This window comes from Lissotriton helveticus, chromosome 7 (genome assembly GCF_964261635.1).
Source record: "Lissotriton helveticus chromosome 7, aLisHel1.1, whole genome shotgun sequence".
Classification (NCBI taxonomy): Eukaryota; Metazoa; Chordata; class Amphibia; order Caudata; family Salamandridae; genus Lissotriton; species Lissotriton helveticus.
Window position 1 is genome coordinate 279,139,806 of NC_136068.1, and position 13,589 is coordinate 279,153,394.

Genomic DNA, 13,589 nt, shown 5'->3' on the forward strand with positions numbered 1-13,589 from the left:
GGTGTTTTTAAGTATATATGGTGTGAAAGCTGGTAATTAATTAATTAATTCATTCATTTTTCATTAATTAATTAGTAAATATTAAATGTAATTGTGTAATTAATTTTAGGTGTGTGTGGTGGATATTATAGTTTTAAATAATGTGTAATTAATTATTTTTTATTATCTTTGTTAATAATAATATATTTAAATATATATATTAATGATGTTTATATTGGAAATTAAATTTAAAAAAAATTTGATAGTTAGTTTTTTTATTGTTTTGTGTTCCAGCGCTTTCCTTACTATTGTACTCACTGGAGTGGGAATAGTAATTTTCACCCCTACGCTATCCAGCGCTTTCCCTACTGTTGCACTCTCTGGAGTGGGAATAGTTATTTTTACCCCTACGCTATCCAACGCTTTCCCTACTGTTGCACTCTCTGGAGTGGGAATAGTAATTTTTACCCCTACGCTATCCAACGTTTTCCCTACTGTTGCACTCGCTCCAGTGGGAATAGTAATTTTTACCCCTACGCTATCCAGCGCTTTTCCTACTGTTGCACTGTCTGGAGTGGGAATAGTAATTTTTACCCTACGCTATCCAGCGCTTTCCCTACTGTTGCACCCTTTGGAGTGGGAATAGTAATTTTTACCCCTATGCTATCCAACGCTTTCCCTACTGTTGCATCCTCTGGAGTGGGAATAGTAATTGTCACCCATACGCTATCCAACGCTTTCCCTACTATTGCACTCTCTGTAGTGGGAATAGTAATTTTTACCCCTACGCTATCCAACGTTTTCCCTACTTTTGCACTCTCTGGAGTGGGAATAGTAATTTTTACTCCTACGCTATCCAACGCTTTCCCTACTGTTGCACTCACTGGAGCGGGAATAGTAATTTTTACCCCTACGCTATCCAACGCTTTCCCTACTGTTGCACCCTTTGGAGTGGGAATAGTAATTTTTACTCCTACGCTATCCAATGCTTTCCCTACTGTTGCACTCACTGGAGTGGGAATAGTAATTTTTACCCCTACGCTATCCAACGCTTTCCCTAATGTTGCACCCTTTGGAGTGAGAATAGTAATTTTTACCCCTACGCTATCCAGCGCTTTCCCTACTGTTGCACAGTCTGGAGTGGGAATAGTAATTTTTACCCCTACGCTATCCAGCGCTTTCCCTACTGTTGCACCCTTTGGAGTGGGAATAGTAATTTTTACCCCTATGTTATCCAACGCTTTCCCTACTGTTGCACTCTTTGGAGTGGGAATAGTAATTTTTACCCCTACGCAATCCAACGTTTTCCCTACTGTTGCACTCTCTGGAGTGGGAATAGTTATTTTTACCCCTACGCTATCCAACGCTTTCCCTACTGTTGCACTCTCTGTAGTGGAAATAGTAATTTTTACCCCTACGCTATCCAACGTTTTCCCTACTTTTGCACTCTCTGGAGTGGGAATAGTAATTTTTACTCCTACGCTATCCAACGCTTTCCCTACTGTTGCACTCACTGGAGTGGGAATAGTAATTTTTACCCCTACGCTATCCAACGCTTTCCCTACTGTTGCACCCTTTGGAGTGGGAATAGTAATTTTTACTCCTACGCTATCCAACGCTTTCCCTACTGTTGCACTCACTGGAGTGGGAATAGTAAATTTTTACCCCTACGCTATCCAACGCTTTCCCTACTGTTGCACCCTTTGGAGTGGGAATAGTAATTTTTACCCCTACGCTATCCAGCGCTTTCACTACTGTTGCACTGTCTGGAGTGGGAATAGTAATTTTTACCCCTACGCTATCCAACGCTTTCCCTAATGTTGCACCCTTTGGAGTGAGAATAGTAATTTTTACCCCTACGCTATCCAGCGCTTTCCCTACTGTTGCACAGTCTGGAGTGGGAATAGTAATTTTTACCCCTACGCTATCCAGCGCTTTCCCTACTGTTGCACCCTTTGGAGTGGGAATAGTAATTTTTACCCCTATGTTATCCAACGCTTTCCCTACTGTTGCACTCTTTGGAGTGGGAATAGTAATTTTTACCCCTACGCAATCCAACGTTTTCCCTACTGTTGCACTCTCTGGAGTGGGAATAGTTATTTTTACCCCTACGCTATCCAACGCTTTCCCTACTGTTGCACTCTCTGTAGTGGAAATAGTAATTTTTACCCCTACGCTATCCAACGTTTTCCCTACTTTTGCACTCTCTGGAGTGGGAATAGTAATTTTTACTCCTACGCTATCCAACGCTTTCCCTACTGTTGCACTCACTGGAGTGGGAATAGTAATTTTTACCCCTACGCTATCCAACGCTTTCCCTACTGTTGCACCCTTTGGAGTGGGAATAGTAATTTTTACTCCTACGCTATCCAACGCTTTCCCTACTGTTGCACTCACTGGAGTGGGAATAGTAAATTTTTACCCCTACGCTATCCAACGCTTTCCCTACTGTTGCACCCTTTGGAGTGGGAATAGTAATTTTTACCCCTACGCTATCCAGCGCTTTCACTATTGTTGCACTGTCTGGAGTGGGAATAGTAATTTTTACCCCTACGCTATCCAGTGCTTTCCCTACTGTTGCAACCTTTGGAGTGGGAATAGTAATTTTTACCCCTACGCTATCCAACGCTTTCCCTACTGTTGCACCCTCTGGAGTGGGAATAGTAATTTTAACCCCTATGTTATCCAACGCTTTCCCTACTGTTGCACTCTTTGGAGTGGGAATAGTAATTTTTACCCCTACGCAATCCAACGTTTTCCCTACTGTTGCACTCTCTGGAGTGGGAATTGTAATTTTTACTTCTACGCTATCCAACGCTTTCCGTACTGTTGCACTTACTGGAGTGGAAATAGTAATTTTTACCCCTTCGCTATCAAATGTTTTCACTACTAATGTTTGTATTTTGTTATTAAATGTATGTATTATGATTTTTTTAATACTTTAATGTGTTAATTAAATATATAATATTATTTTTTTTCAAAATGTTTTATATATGTGTTTATTTTATTTTTATATAATTATTAAAGTTTATAAATTAAATAAAGATAATAATAAAATGTAATTAAGAAAATATATGTATATGTACAATTCTATTGTGTTTATATTCATTAAATTAAGTGTATTTGTTATAATTAGTTAAAATATAAATGTAATTTAATTTATTTTGTTAATTATATTAATATTATTTAATTATTTAATTTAAGTTATATTATTTTTTAAAGTAGATATGTTTTACATCTGTATTTTTCACATCTATATTTTTGAGTCGATATTGTTGTACTTACCTGTTTAAGTATAGGTATTCGATATTTTTGTAGTCGATATTTTTACATCTATATTTTTGTTAACTATATTTTTGTTGTCGATATTTTAACAAGGAACCCGAGAGAAACTAGGTGGCCAGCTGGAGGGGAGGCTTTTAAGGAGAGGAGCCAGAGCCAGAGCTAAGGAGGCAGGAAAAGAGAGGAGGAGGTGAGGAGCTGGGAGGTTTGTGATTGTGCAAGACTGTGGTGGTGCTATTGTGTAAGCCTGAGCTGAATAGAAAACGGAGTAAAGCGTAAAGTGGTGGAGAGAAGTGGCGTTAATACAAAACTGACAATAGATTGAAAAATATAACGAAATTGAGGAGGGGAAAAAATGGGAAAACCCCAGAAAGATGGGAATACTGTGAACAAACCCAGTAAAGCAGAGGTTGCGGCTCGCCGTAAAGCAAACACTTGCCAAGCAAGGGCTAAAAAAATGGCACTCCGGGTCGCAAAGGACAAGGATAAGGAAACCAACTCCACTTTCCCCAGCCACAATAGCACCTTTGAGAGTTCAGAGGATGAGGAACTCTCCTTTACCTGTTTTCACTCGTTACCTCCTTGGTTCTAGATTCTTAATCCCCCTGAAGAAGTGCTATTTCTAGCACGAAATGCATCGGGGTTGCTAATCTTATCTGTACAAGAACTTTATATGGATTATACCATCCTTGTTGCCTTTCACAAGTTACCATGAAAAACATATGATTATACAATATGTTCCTTGGATATTTTTGAAATTCTTTTGATGAACTGAATACATTTCATTCAAAACGTTTGGAGACATTACTACGTCTTTTTGCAATTACCATGTATCACGCACGTTTTGTGCATTCAAGAGTCCTCTGAGATAGTTCTTACACCCTGTAAGACTTTCATTTGCTCAGTTTTCAAACGCACCTTTTCGCAACCAGAAGGTGATCTCTCAGAGTACCTAATAAATTACTTATTTTGGACTACCTTTATTTCCTTTATTACCTTGGAGTGCAGCAGTCATTTTCACGTTTTGAACTCTCCTCAACCGCCATTATCACCATTTTTCCACAGGGTAAGGTGCAATCGGGGGCAGCAATATTAATGTCTGATCAGACTATGGCTACATCGGAGCGAGTAGATGCTGTTGCTGCTTCAACTGAGCCAACTAGCCCTCTGCAAGACGGCCCAACTAAAAAACTAAAGGGAATAAAGGAATTTCCATTGTTTATAAAAAAGACTGTCTCGCAACTCCCACACCTACAATCTTCCTGGTCATTTTCTGGCTCTGTTGAAATACCTCTTAACACCTCCAACACCATTCCGCTAGAGCCAGGACTGGCTACACCAGGATTACAAGTCCCTGAAGCTATTGAAGATCAGGTAGCGACGCATCAAAATCTGCAAAAAGCTCGCCTAGATGCTCAGCCGGAGCCAAAGTTAACTCAAGTACATGCCTTAGTAGCGCCCTACGCACTTTCAATCTCCCTATCCCCAGCGGGGAAGACGTTGCTTGGCTCGATCCTTCTCAAGAAGCAGCCCAAAACTTGGCCCAAACTGAGGATTTGACACAGCTTCGGGTCCCTCCACAAGTATTGGTTCCTTGACTGACCCGAAGACTCCTGAAGGTTTTATTGCAGGGGATCTCCCTCCCGCTGCAGGCATTCCCCTCATTTTCTCCAGTCCAAGTAGGCAGCCAGCCGGCGAATTCCAGATGAATATTAAAGAAATGTTGAATCTAATCCTGGACGAAGTCCGTGAACTGAAGAAAACTCAAAAGGCTAGGCTTGCCGCTCTTAATCAACGATTAGAGAAATTTGAGGAGACAATGTCAAGCTTTCCAATCAGACTCCAGGAGGCTGAAGCTAGGATCTCACTCCTGGAAGAACAGATGACTACCATAATGGAAGATGCCAGAGCAATGGAGATCTAATCTCTGGATCGTGGGAATTCCGGACGGTATTGAGGGTTCCTAAACACTGCAGTGGATCAACTCATTTATTGAACAAAAAGTTATCCCGGAATTTGAAGGTGATCTTACCATCACAAGGGCTCATCGTGTGCCTGCTCGCCCGTTTCCCAATTCTATGTTGCCAAGAACAACCTTGCTAAACTTTGCCGACTATCAGGTAAAAGAGAGAATACTGACTAAAGCTATTCAACAGAGACAGTTCATTGCGAATGACTCTGTAAAATGTTGAATCTTCTCTGATATGACTGCTGAGGCGGCTCGTAGGAGAAAGGAATTTGTGAAGATTTAAGTATGGGCGAATTTTGCGGATCTGCAATCCGCAAATTCGCGCGAAATCAGGAAAAAAATCCGCAAGTTCGCGAAAATATTCGTGAACTCGCGGATTTGCCCAAAAGACTGTTTGCCAGTGGCTAATCAGTAAGTGCTACCTCGTTGGGTAAATGTATAGTGCTGCGTAAAGTGCCAGAAGTGTTGTCTCCAGTAACCGACCATGTGTGTGTTACTATGACATCGCACCGAAGGGCGCAGGGGTCCCTTGAGTGAGCTGCCCATCATAGTGGGTAAATGGCGGGAAGACGGTGCACACAGCTAGTGTGGGGGCGGGGCCAAACGGGTGGGCTTCTATGCAAGTTCACATGCCTCTGCTATGTAAAAAAGGTCAGAGACCGATCAGAGCAGCAGATGAGGAGAAAGAAGCTCCTGGACACAGGAACTGCACGGGGATTGCGCTCAAGAAAGTGAAGGTTGCAAAGGCCTCTATCCAGCATCACAGCTAATTTTCGACTCTAGATATGGGGAGAAAGCACACCTGCCTGCCTTGAGCTTCAACTCGGGCACCTGCTGTAAGTGCTTCCTGTTGAGGTTTAATTTTTGTGACAGGAGCATCATGCCTTTCATATTTATCCAAGAAGACGCCACTGTTTTGTGCGATACCTCAACTCAACTGGAGTACTTTCTACTGGCTAATCAGTAAGTGCTACCTAGTTGGGGGAATGTATAGTGCTTTCCCTACACTACAGCTGTGTAAAGTGTCAGAAGAGTTGGCTCCAGTGACCATGTGTGTGTTACTATGCCATCACGCCGAAGGGCGCAGGGGTCCCTTGAGTGAGCTGTCCATCATAGTGGGTAAACTGCACGGGGATTGCACTTGTGAAAGTGAAGGATTCAGAGGCCTCTATCCAGCATCACAGTGGGCTTGCAAGCCCGCTGTGATGCTGGATAGAGGCCTCTGCATCCTTCACTTTCACGAGGGCAATCCCCATGCAGTTCCTGTATTCAGGAGCTTCTTTCTACTCATCTGCTGCTCTGATTGGTCTCTGACCTTTTTTACACACAAGAGGCATGTGAACTTGCATGCAAGTATGCGAGTTCACATGCCTCTTGTGTGTAAAAAAGGTCAGAGACCGATCAGAGCAGCAGATGAGGAGAAAGAAGCTCCTGGACACAGGAACTGCACGGGAATTGCGCTCGTGAAAGTGAAGGATGCAGAGGCCTCTATCCAGCATCACTGCTAATTTTCGACGGTGGAGAAAGCACACCTGCCCAGCCTCGACAAAGCTCACGATTGTTTTTGAGCTGATGAATGCGTTACTGAACTTGAGCTTCAACTCGGGCACCGCCTTTATTTATATATATAAGTGCTTCCTGTTGATGTTTAGTTTTTGTAACAGGAGCATCGTGCCACAATGAACCCTGCCCTTCATATTTATCCAAGAAGACGCCATTGTTTTGGGCGATACCTCAACTCAAATGGAGTACTTTCTACTGGCTAATCAGTAACTGCTACCTCGTTGGGTAAATGTATAGTGCTTTTCCTACACTACAGCTGCGTAACGTGCCAGAAGAGTTGTCTCCAGTGACCATGTGTGTGTTACTATGCCATCGCGCTGAAGGCCTCAGGGGTCCCTTAAGTGAGCTGGGCATAAAAAAAAGAAAAAATCCGCTCGCTCGCAAATTCGCGAATTTTTGGCAATTTTGTGAGATTCGTAGATTGCGAAATTGCTCAAAATCCGTACATTTCGCGAGCGTAACTGATTTTTGGCCCATGCTTAGTGAAGATCCTCCACTTATTCAAGGCTTATGGGGTGCAGACTCCCATTGCCCAGCAGTGTAAATTGAAAGTTTTAGTTGAGGGCAAATTTTTCATGTTTTCTGATCTGGATGAAGCACAGGATTTGTTAAAAGAGATCTCGCAGGGCTCCAGGGCTTAGAAGGAATTATTCTGAGTTTCGGGCAATATTCCGGGCACTGTCATAGGTAAAATATTATAATTTGGAGGGTCCCCTCACCTCACTCCATGGAAGGTCTAGTTGAAAGTTTAGTTGTTTGTTAAATTGATATTCTACCATAATTGGGGCTCTACCCCTAAGATGTATGTGTGCTTATATGTTTCAGCAATATTGGATATTATTGAGAATTGCTGGGGGTGGGGGTAGGATCACACAGGTGTAATTATATGACACCCAGGTTAGAGGGGGGGGGTGAAATGTGGTCAGGGTGGCAGGTTGGGAATCCACATTTCGGGGGAGCTTTGCTTTTCAGGGGGGGCTGGAAGGGTTGAAATGGGTTAATAGCAGTAAAAAGAGTAGGAGCCAAAGGTACAGATATAACTCAATCAAAAGCCTAATGCTATTTTGCGATTAGAAACCTTGATGGAAACTAACAAATGTAACATCTTATCCGTCAACGCTAATGGAATTTTAAACAAACAAAAATATGGTGCCCTCATAAAATGGTTTATATCCTAAAATCCCCAAGTGGTGTTTTTTCAGGAGACACATATAAAATCAAACTCTCCTAAATTATTTTTACCCAGATTTTTTCTCATGTATTTTTTCATCAGCGGGGTTGGCCCTGAGAGGAGTTGCCATCTATTTTTTCAGAACATTATCTTGGGAATTTTTACAAGTTCAGAGAGATCCACAGGGGAGATGGCTATGGGTAGTGGCTAGGTTACAGGGGAACATTTTGAATTTTGTAAATTACTATGGTCCGGTCTCGGACGATACTTCCCGTCTGGTCAAAATTAATGAGCTTTTGAGGGAGGCCCTGGGGCAGTTTATTGTAGGAGGGGATTTTAATGTCATACAGGATTTGAAAAAAGACACATCAAATAAAAATAAGAAACAACTGAAACTGAATACCAAAAGAATTATGGAAGCTCTTAAACTTGAATACCAATTATTAGATCCCTGGCGTAATAGCAATCCAAATAAAACAAACTTTACTTGCTATTCGCATCGTTTTCGAACCGCATCTAAAATCGATTTTTTTTCTCATATCAAGATCTCTCCATGTCTCCAAGATAGATAGCGGGTGTAATCCTTTCTCAGACCATGCAAAAGTTGAGCTTGAAATTGTATTTGGTGTGGAAAACAGAGAGCGGTCCAGGTGGCAGATGGATCGCACTCTGCTCCAAGATCAGGATTTGGTGGTGGGTATAGAAACTGGATCTCTGAATATTTTAAGATTAACAATAACACTGCGGAGCCTTTCTCTGTGTGGGATGGGTTCCAAACGGCAGTTTGTGGCCAGATCATCGCCTATACAGCTGCCCAGGCAAATGGAAGGAGACTTAAAATAGCCAAACTACAAACTTCAGCTGAAAAAGAATATGCCCTTCATCTCCAGCAGTATCCTAATCAACTCGAGCAGGCAAGAGCAGCTCTGAGTGACTTCTTTGTATTGAAAGAAATTTGCAGTTTAAAAATGTACCAGCAAAAGGTGTATGAAGATAGCCAGCTAGTAGGGAAACTCTTGGCAAACACAACAAGAAAAAGACAGGAGTCGTCAATAATAGTGAAGGTACGGGATCCCCAGACCGGCCAGGAAGAGGTCAATGGTGATAAGATTTCACAGATTTTTTAGAACATTTTCACCGTATTTATTCCACAGAGTATCTAGTGGGGGAAGAACTGATCTAGGACTATTTTTCTAATATAGATATCCCCAAACTTTCAGATGATCGGACAAGTCAATTAGGATCTGATATAAATTCTGCAGAAATATTGACCTCTATTAAAGTAACAGCTGGGGCAAAAGCATGTGGTCAGGATGGTTTCCCTATCGAATTTTGTAAAACCTTTTCTAATGAATTGTTGACACCATTGAAAAAACTATTTAATTATATTAAGCAAGGAGGGTTGGTTCCAGCAAGTTTCAAAGAAGCAACAATTTTGTAATTTGTTAAAAAAGATACAAATCCTGAGGATGTTAACTCTTATAGGCCCATCAGTCTTTTAAATTCGGACTACAAGATTTTAATGAAAGTATCGGCCAAACAATTTTTATTTGCTGCCCCGGAGGTAATTCATAGTGATCAGACAGGCTTTATAGCTGGAAGATCTATGGCAGCTAATACTGAGTTTTAATACAGGCCTTGGATTATTTTAACACCAATTTAACCCCGGCATGTATTATAATGGTCTATGCTGAAAAAGCATTTGACCTGGTTAATTGGACAACCCTGTTTTTCTCCCTGGGTCAATTCGTATTCCCAGCTCAGGTTATTGATATGTTACGCAATATTTATCAGGGGGCCTCGGCCCAGGTATTAATCAACACAAACCGAGCAGGTTCAATAAAAATAAACCGGGGGACTAGACAGGGTTGTCCACTTTCGCCGCTGCTTTTTTCTTTTTTTATAGAACCATTAGTAACTAAAATTAGAAACAATGCTGCCATGCAATCCCCCATTCCCCGAATGGCCAAGCCGAAACTTTTCGCGGAAACTTTCGGGCATCAGATATATATCTGATGCCCAATAAAGAAAATATGGAAAGTGTATTGAGGGAATTTAGAGATTTTGAGCAAATTGGGGGTCACAAAATTAATCCTAAAAAAAAGAGAGGTTCTTGCCTTCAACACTGATCTAAATCTTTTTCCATCTTATTTGCGGGTACAAGCCGCTAACCAAGATCCAGTTAGACATCTTGGGATATTTGTAACTAGCCAGTACCATCAGCTATATCATCTGAATTATACAAGAATGAAAAATAAAAGTAAGAGACTTTTAGATCAGTGGCTTTTACTTCCTCTTTCACTACTGGGCAGGGTTTATTAATCAAAATGTCGATATTACCGCTGCTTATATTTCCATTCAGTAAGGTCCCAATAAAAATGTATTTATCCTTTTTTAAAGAAATGGAAACGATGTTTAGAGGTTTTACCTGAGAAAAAAGTATCCAGGGTCAACGTGTCAGTAGTACAACTATCCATCCACCAGGGGGGCCTAGCTCTACCTCATTTAAAAATGTATTATGAGGCTGCCTTTTTAGATATAGTGGCGGGATTGATAGGATCCAAATGTATTCGAGATAGCTTCTTCTTTGATAAAATGTTACAATAAATTGGCTCTCAAACTCAAGTGTTTTTAAAAACCTCCAAACTTAAAAAAAACAGATACAAGACCTTAAGGGAATATTCTTCTAGACTTCAGTCCTTTATTAACAAAACTGGCTCCTCAGGCGTACAATATCTGAGTTTGAGGGAGTGTACCGTCTAGGCCTCCAATTCAAGATAAGCCATCTAACTAACTGGGAAAATTGTGGGCTACGGGAGCTAAGACATTTCGTTATTCAAAATAGGGTGGTTGCTTGGCAAGAGGTAATGATAAAGGCTGATAACCCTAGGAGACCAACTTTTTAAAAAATATTTGCAAGTTAAAAAAAATATTAATGGCCTCTTTGAGTCTCCGAACAAATTGGTGGTAGCCCTTTATGGGGCCAAAATCAATGGCATAGGGAACTGGTACAGGTTGTTATATCGCCAGGGACAAACATCATTGATAGAAAGTCATTTGGGTAAAATTGGACATGAGACACAATGTGCTTTTTCATGTAAGGACCTGGAGACCCTATGCCAACTAGGAAGCAAATCCCTGCGCGCGGCCAATTTTAAAAGGATGGCATTTGTATCACGCTGGCTTGCCTAATTGACTCCGGAGGCCTTGGGGAAAAAATATACGAAGGTTGAAAACAAGTGTTTTAGATACCAAGCCAATGGTTAGGGCGGGTGGCACCACATTTATTTTACCTGTCCATGGCTTGAACCCTTTTGGGAGGCAATGTTTGCGGATATAGAGCTGGCAATCGGGAAGAGAATGCAGCCTGAGGCTGTGTTGGCCCTATTTGGGATATGCAAAGATAGAATGATGTTAACCAAGGCTGAGGAAATGTTCGTATTTATCTCTTGTACTGTAGCCCCCTCCTTAATCCTCCAGAACTGGAAATCCAGTGACGTTGAAGTGATTCAATAAAATGAAAAGGACTCGTAATTTCGAAAAAGCATATGCAAGTCAGGTGGGAGCCATTAGGAAATTCGAAAAAATTTGAAGTATTTTAAAAATCTAGAACAGCCAAAGGGGGTTCGTTATATACTTGATACTGATATTGATACTGATGTTGAAATTGTAGAAGCTTTAGCGATTAAGAGCACTAGCACTGTTACCTTGATGGTTACACTTTAGAAGCATCAGCACTTTTGTGGTCATTGCACTTAGTAATATGTAATATTTGCACTGTTCTGCTGTCGCACTTTATCGCAGGGTTTTGCACGTTCTCTCTTTTTAAATTATTGATGATGATATTGGCTGCTACAGTTTAATCTTTTTATTCTTGTCAAGGAAGGAAGAAGCTATTTAATGTTTTTTTTTTAAAGGTTTCATAAATGTGTCTTTGATTTTGATCGCGAAATCCATATCATGTACTTAATGCTCTGCTCAATAAAAATTATAAAATATATATATATACATGCTATATTACGTAAACTGTTCGCGGTCACAATTCACATCTACAATTTTTTCTATGTATTTTTTTCTTTGCTTTATAAAATGTGTTTAAAACAGGCAGTTATTGCTCATGCTCTATGAGATGTTTTCCTCCTTGTTATCGGTCTTTACTGTATGGTCTGCTACGCTGGTAGCTGCACAGATGTCTGCAGCCAGGCAGCTAAGGAGTACATTTGCCTTTTATATCTAAAGCTCAGACTTCTCTTCTTTAGTCATCAGGATGATTCTGCCCCGTCACCTTCTTCCCAATGCCAGTAAATAGGATGTATTTGTAAAGCTGCATACCTGGGGAGCAAACTTGTGACTATAAAGCCTGAAGCCTGTGCAGAAAGAGTAGAGAGGAGAGGGCACAGGGTACTGTTGAAGGAGACACTTCGGAAACGAGAGGCGAAAGATGTTAGTCGAATAACAGGAAATACGATGCACAATAGAGGGAGGAGGAAGGCAAGACACTTGGCAAGGAGGAAGATAGAGTTAATCTTTGGGTAGGGCAGGAGGCAAGAGATTATGGAGGAGAGAGGGTTACTGGAGAAATGTGTTGCAAAATAACATGTGTTGCTACGCCGCTGTGCAATTATGATACTGTGAACTTCGCTGGAAATTAGTTCCATATCCATGGACATTCCCATGGTACTAGTCAAAGTGCGAATGAATATAGAGGGTTAATAAGAGCCCTTGGAACTACTTACTTAAAATAAATTATACTTGTGGTCCAATGTGGCAGATGAAATCAGAGATTCTGTATAAAATGCTTCTCTTCTGCGTCGCCCTTGTGACGGATTGTCCATTCAAGCCACGAAGCACTTCATGCTTTTTTGCACATTGTATCGCACTTTATGAGCCTGTTTTTATGCCCTATTTTACGTGACATTGGTTTTAGTTCACATCAAGAAGGGCTGAATTATTTACTAAATCTAAACTCACCTCTTTTATGTTTTGCAGTTATCAATTATCTCTCTTCAGCCTTAAACGTGATAAAGAGAAAGATATATGTGAGTCGATTATGATTAATCTGCAATCTAATGAAATATGCAATTTTTGTGTGAACAGAAGCCTGCCTACTTGAAATTAAATATCTTGTAATTGAAATATATATAAGCTTTTATTTGAGTATTATCATTACAATGTGCGCTTAGTTTTCTTAATCAAAAATTGTACATATTTTTGAAAATTATGATGCACATATATTTTAATGTGCTTTTATGGTCATATGCTGACCGAATAAAGAATATTGACTGACTGATTGACATTGGACGAAAGACTTATATTAATGGTTAATTCTGTTTTAGAACTATGAAACTGTGAACTTGACAGGAACATAATTCCATATCCATGTTCATTCCCATGGTAATAGTCGAAGTATGAATGAATATGGAGGGTTCATAAGAGGCCTCAGAACTACTTACTTAAAATAGTTGATACTTGTGGTCCAATGAGGCAGTAGGAATCAGAGATTCTGTATTAGATGCTGGTAATCAATTCGAATATGGGCATATGTCAAAGGTACTACCCTCACTATACAATCTTCTCTACTAAGGCCTGTTGATCTCTTCGGTCTTCCATATTCTTTGGTTTGCC

General features: G+C 40.6%; 1 protein-coding gene across 1 annotated transcript in view; it reads right to left on the reverse strand.

Annotated features, from left to right (window-relative positions):
- LOC144766733 (protein-glutamine gamma-glutamyltransferase E-like) overlaps positions 1-13,589 on the reverse strand; it is a 238,670-nt gene that overhangs the window by 132,890 nt on the left and 92,191 nt on the right. The gene's annotated exons all lie outside the window — the stretch shown is intronic.